Raw genomic sequence first — 6,347 nt, 5'->3', positions numbered from 1 at the left:
GTTCTGGGGTGAACGTTTCCACGATTTCTTCTTTCACGACTGCCAAATCGACCGGCATACTGATTATCTCGTTTTGCTCCGAACACGCCTTCTTATCAGAACAAGGCAAGTCATTTGTTTTGCAAATTTTGCAAAGCATCTTTTTGGGGAGACTGGACTGATCCTTTGAATGTTCAGCAAATTTGCGTTTACGATTAGGAATAGCATTGACTAGTCTACCTTTTCCCCCATCGATCAGCTCCGTTTCAATGTGAAGACTGTTGATGTGCTTGCGGTACAAAGGATGCATCACAAACAAAACCTCTAACGCCTGAAACAAATTTGTATTTGGATATCCATATTTTGGTTGTAGTGAGTATACGTTAGCATTCATCTCTCTCATTTCGATGCCAGTTTGCAACGCTTCGTATATTTCACCACAGCTTCTCACAATTTTCAGACCTATTGTGAGCTCTTTCTGTGTACTGACAAGCTGAAAGTTTTTACTCGGTAGCACTCCTTTTTTCACCAATATTTCCACGATATCATTTTCCGAACAATCGAGTAATGTCATGACTGCTCGAAAGTAGGTGTTCAGCTTCAATCGTATCTGTGTCCTTTCCAAAGATAGGCAAGTGGATTTCACCGAATAGACTTTGCTAAACTCCTCGATTCCGTGCAACTCCAACACTGGTATTATGCATATCGGCAGTCTGTAGTTTAACGTGGGATTCGACTGCATGTATCTACCCTTCTTTATGCGCTCGGTTAGAGTTGCGAAATGTTCTGGTACTAATGTTTTCAATATTTTGAAGTAGCACATATCAATCTTTTCATCGGCAACAGAAAACATCAAGTCAACATATCGTTCAAACGCAGCTAGTGTCGGTTCATCGAGAAACACATGGTCCAGCGTTGGCTTGTAGTTCAAGTAGTCATACGGACTGTTAGTTATCGACGTAAAACGCAGTCCCTCGACATCTGTGAAAGGACATGTAACGCTAAACATGTACTTCTTTTGGTGACCATTCGCATTGAAATTTCTTTTCTCACGAATGAATTTTTCGCACAATGTTTGGACCGACATGTTGTCGCTTCTGTTGTCAGATTGTAAATGAGACACATTCAGTTTTTGTTGCAGTATTTATACAAGTCGTCGTATTACAAATTCCATGATAAAAACCTAAATTGTTGAATTTGAATAACAGAAATGGCTCGTTGCATCGAAAGGAAAGGCGAAAGCAAATTGAATACACTCATCAAAGCAAACCAACCCGAGTTGCTAGCTACACACATTAATCAAAACTTTGGTTTCGATTCATCGTGTTACATTGTTATCAAAGAAAAACATGTTTTGCCTGTTGATTTCACACAAACAGACCTAGAACAAGTTGTCATTCATATATCTAAACCTGAATACATACAGTTTGTGAAGCTCAGGTTTAGTGATTCACACAGCAATGGGTTTGATTTTCTGCTTTGCGAACAAACCGATTACGAAGATAACTACGGCAATGAGGTTCATCAGTGTCACCTTTATTTTTCAAGAACATGTACCAAAGATATGGCAGCTACGAGCTATTACTTGACACAAGCCTTAAGTATGATTGGAGTACTAACATTTTCAAAGAATACGCATGACAAACTGGCTTCGTGTCTAATCAAACGTTATGGTCAAACACTCGTACCCAAATGCACTACTGATTTTTGGAACAAACAACTTGACTCATTTCGCATGAGAAGCATTCTTGAGGTCTCGCAGCAAGATGACTCAGCGACACTTCGTGAGGAAATTGAGCGTTTGATGCAATCAAAGTACAACTTCGTTTCTTGTGAATACAATACGGCCAACAAAAACCTAAATATTCTGTATACTGAAACAAGTAACAACAGCTTTGGGTTAGTGGTTGTCAAAGAGTCGCTGCAAATAAAAGGCGCTACATGACTGGTAGATCAAATCATTCTTGATCTAACCTTCAAAGCGATAACATGTCTGTGCCAGCAACTACATTCCGGGTTCCAAAAACTGAGGACTGGGATATGGAGATTAGGCTGTCTGAGATAAAAAGTATGTTGTTAAGAATTTCATATGTTAGTGTTGGAGGTTTGATTGTAAACGTTGAATGCTGTAACTAACTTTTGCTTGTTCTGTTTCAGAAACCGTCACTCCAAAAACTGAGGACTGGGATGCCGAAATTGCGGTGGCGAAACGTCCTCCATTCTTTCTCAGCGTGGGCAAAATAACACAGCGACGTATAAACCGAATGCACCGATGCTGGACCTGTCACTGCGTGCCTGTCAATTGTACATGTTCAAAGTATTGAATAAAATTGTTGAAACGTTCACAGGTGTTTGTTTGTTTTGTAGAAAAATGTTATATAGCAGTAATTTGACTTAGTACACTTCACACAAAACAATGCTAGCCGTCGAACTCAAAGATTTAGGTTTTTTTCGACACATGTTACGTTTAAACCTCGAACAGTGGAATAAAGCAGTCGAAATGTATATCACGGATCTCTATCCAGATGTGAAGTTTACATTTTCGACGCGAGATCAATGTTGGAAAGCGACAGATACGGAAATTGTGTACTGTGTCGATATTGAGGTTATTCTGATCAATCCGAAATATGATTTGTGCTGGACACACCAAGATCCCACAAAACGACTTCAAACCATTAATGGGATTTTGTTGAGCTCAAAAGCCAAGAGAACAAAACTCGTAACGTTTGACCAAGAGTATTTTTGAGACAAAAAATATATAAAGATGTTGAAATAACCAATTGCATGTGTAATATAATATCATATATAATGGATGATACCGACGCTTTCTGCACGTATCAAACAAGTATGTACATGGAAAACTATATCGATAGACTGAAAACTTTTGAGCATTGGTCGCCCCAAATACAGCCAAACAAATACCAGCTTGCTTCGTGCGGGTTGTACTACTTGGGACAACACGATCGTTGCAAATGTTTTCGTTGTGGCATTGTGTTGTATCATTGGAAATCTACAGACGATGCGTTCTTGGAACACCATAAACATTCACCGAATTGCCAGTTTTTGCGAATGGTGGGTCCAGGAACAAGACTATTGATAGACACATGAGTAGGTTTTGTATGATCGTGTTGTAAATAAATATCATGAACCGTTCAATTCGTTTTGTTCTAATTCTTGTAGTAACATATACTTATTCATGCAACTACCAAACGCAAAGTTGAAAAACAAGTACTATTGTGTGCACGAATGTTTGATTTTGCTATTGCGTTAGTTATTGATATAACCCAGTGTCGTATGTTTTCTCAAACTATATTATCCAACTCTAATCAAAGCAAATACAAACAACTATGTATATGTAGTTTCAAACGATTTTATTCTGCAACAATCAATATTTCAAACATTCAATCTTTCGCAACAACAACGTACAACAGTTTACATAGTCCACTAGATCAGCCCACATAGTCCACTCGATCAGTCCATCACAGATGCAAAAGCCTCGCTCCTCTGTTTTGGCCGTAACCCTGAATTTCGCCACACCATTCGCAGCGATCGTCGATCCGCGTACATGACACACAGCTGAGGGCCTCGCATCTACGGCAAAAGTTCACCATCGAAAAAAAGTTTTTGCACCTATGACACACAATCACTAACGTAGTGTCATATACAGTTGGCAGCATTTCGCCAATGCTCTTAATCCATTTGTCACAAGCTGCTTTGTTGTTTCCAGCTAACGACTCATTCTCACGATGCTTATTCTGCCTCTCTAACCATGCCTGGAAACTGCCACTTTTCTCCACACTTGACATCCATTGCTCGCAAGCTTTTCTGTTACTCATTATGCGTGTTGTTCGTTCAGTTTCAAAAATCGAAATGATTCAAACACGATCAATTCGCCCTTTTATAGTATGCCGTTATTCAACTCAACAGCATAAAAACTCGAAATGCATGTCCCTTTCCCAACACATGAAATTTCACAAAGTCGACAAAAGCCCCAATTGTATGTAAACAAAGTGTTTTATGTTTTCATCGACGAGTATTTTTATCAACAAGCCGAATTTTGCGGAATATGCGGTGTCATTAGTTCTAGAAAAGATAGTTTTAATTCATGCTTGACAAAAAGTTTGTAGTTTACTTTGCTTTTTGGAGAAATACAACGTTCAAAGATATGAGTTTCATCCGAACCTTCCGAAAAATGGGTGTTGTTCTATGTACAGTATCGATACATGTATGTGAGGCATGTTAAGGCTTTCTTTCTTGGATTGAGAGTTCAAGAAACGATGAAATCTGTCAAAACATGGATAATTTGACAAGCAAGTACCACGAAAATCGTTTTGTTTTTTTTTGTGATAGACAAAACCGTGTATTGTTGAAATGTCAACACATCTCAAATACATGTAAACAAAGCATGTTGAACTACATGATAAATCATATTGTGTAGTTGTTTGTACCAAAAGTGAAACACTCTTAGCAAAATGTGTACTTCAATTCAGATTATTGTGAAAACTTCTGGTTTATACAAAGTCAGTCAGTTTAGAACTTGATTTGTGTTGTTTTGTTTTTTTTATCTGCATCAGACTTTTTTGACTAGGTTATTTGTACACATCAAACTCTGCCATACTAAGTTGATTTCTAAAATGAATGAACACTCAGTATTTATTTGTAACTGTGTGCCGCTAACACCGTGATTTCATCTCATGGCATAAGTTGAACAATTTCTAACCAGAATTTACATTTCAATGTGACATTTTATATATGTATTAATGAAAACATGCACTGATATATCAGAATATTCTAGGCTTACTTTTCATATTTTAGACATAGAATGCACAATTGCCCATGTTAAAGTCTTATTCGCAAGCACATTTTATGTCCTAAACTCCAAAAAATCTATATACACAACAAAATGCAAATTCTGCTTTTTGCCAACATGTGAATGTTTGGTCACAACAATCTTTCTTTCAAGTCAACACAAATGTGTGTATCAACAAGCAAACCCATTTGTAAGTTTGTCCCGAGTCAGTTTTTATTATCATTGCCTATAGTGTATGTATTTGCAAATTTTTCAAGCAAGCACGCATAACAATTTCAGATGAAAGTGGATGAAAAAAAAGTATATGAATGCTATTTAGAAAAATATGGTTTTTTGTCAGCACATTCATGTCTGTCCACAAAACTCATTGTGTGTGTTTGTTGTGCAGTGATTCAGTCATTCACAAAGCGCATCTAACAGTGTCTGCTTGAGCTAGCAAGCACAACCACAAGCCATGTTTTGGTTCAGATTTGGTTTATTCATGCATATGGATAAGAATATGAGAATTTTTATACATGGCTCTCATAAGATTTCTGATGCAAATGCTTAGAAAAAAAGTATATAAATGCTTTTTAGAAAAATATGGTTTTTTTGTCAGCACATTCATGTCTGTCCACAAAACTCATTGTGTGTGTTTGTTGTGCAGTGATTCAGTCATTCACAAAGCGCATCTAACAGTGTCTGCTTGAGCTAGCAAGCACAACCACAAGCCATGTTTTGGTTCAGATTTGGTTTATTCATGCATATGGATAAGAATATGAGAATTTTTATACATGGCTCTCATAAGATTTCTGATGCAAATGCTTAGAAAAAAAGTATATAAATGCTTTTTAGAAAAATATGGTTTTTTGTCAGCACATTCATGTCTGTCCACAAAACTCATTGTGTGTGTTTGTTGTGCAGTGATTCAGTCATTCACAAAGCGCATCTAACAGTGTCTGCTTGAGCTAGCAAGCACAACCACAAGCCATGTTTTGGTTCAGATTTGGTTTATTCATGCATATGGATAAGAATATGAGAATTTTTATACATGGCTCTCATAAGATTTCTGATGCAAATGATGAGAAAAAAAGTATATAAATGCAATTTAGAAAAATATGGTTTTCTGTCAGCACATTCATGTCTGTCCACAAAACTCATTGTGTGTGTTATGTGTGAAGTGATGTTCAGTTCATATTCTCAGAGTGGTTCAAGAAAGAACGCCTTCTCTCGCAGAAGGAAATCTAGGTTCAAGCCCTAGCTCTGATATGAGTTTGATAATTCACTGAATGCATATTACAGTGTGTGAGCTAGCAAGAACAACCACAAGCCAATTTTTAGTTTAGATTTGTTTTATTTGTATCTATAGATAAGAACATGAGAATTTTTATGCATGGCTCTCATAACTGGTCTTATGCAAATGCTGAGAAAAAAGTATATAAAGGCTATTTAGAAAAATATGGTTTTTTGTCAGCAAATTCATGTCTGGCCACAAAACTCATTGCGTTGTTTGTTATGCAGTGATGATCAGTATATATTATCAGATTGGTTTAGAAGGAGATCTATGTCATGCAAAACT

The sequence above is a fragment of the Dreissena polymorpha genome, chromosome 4, assembly GCF_020536995.1.
Source record: "Dreissena polymorpha isolate Duluth1 chromosome 4, UMN_Dpol_1.0, whole genome shotgun sequence".
In the NCBI taxonomy this organism is placed as follows: domain Eukaryota; kingdom Metazoa; phylum Mollusca; class Bivalvia; order Myida; family Dreissenidae; genus Dreissena; species Dreissena polymorpha.
The sequence above is the reverse complement of the archived record's forward strand: the minus strand, read 5'-3'. Positions refer to the sequence as shown.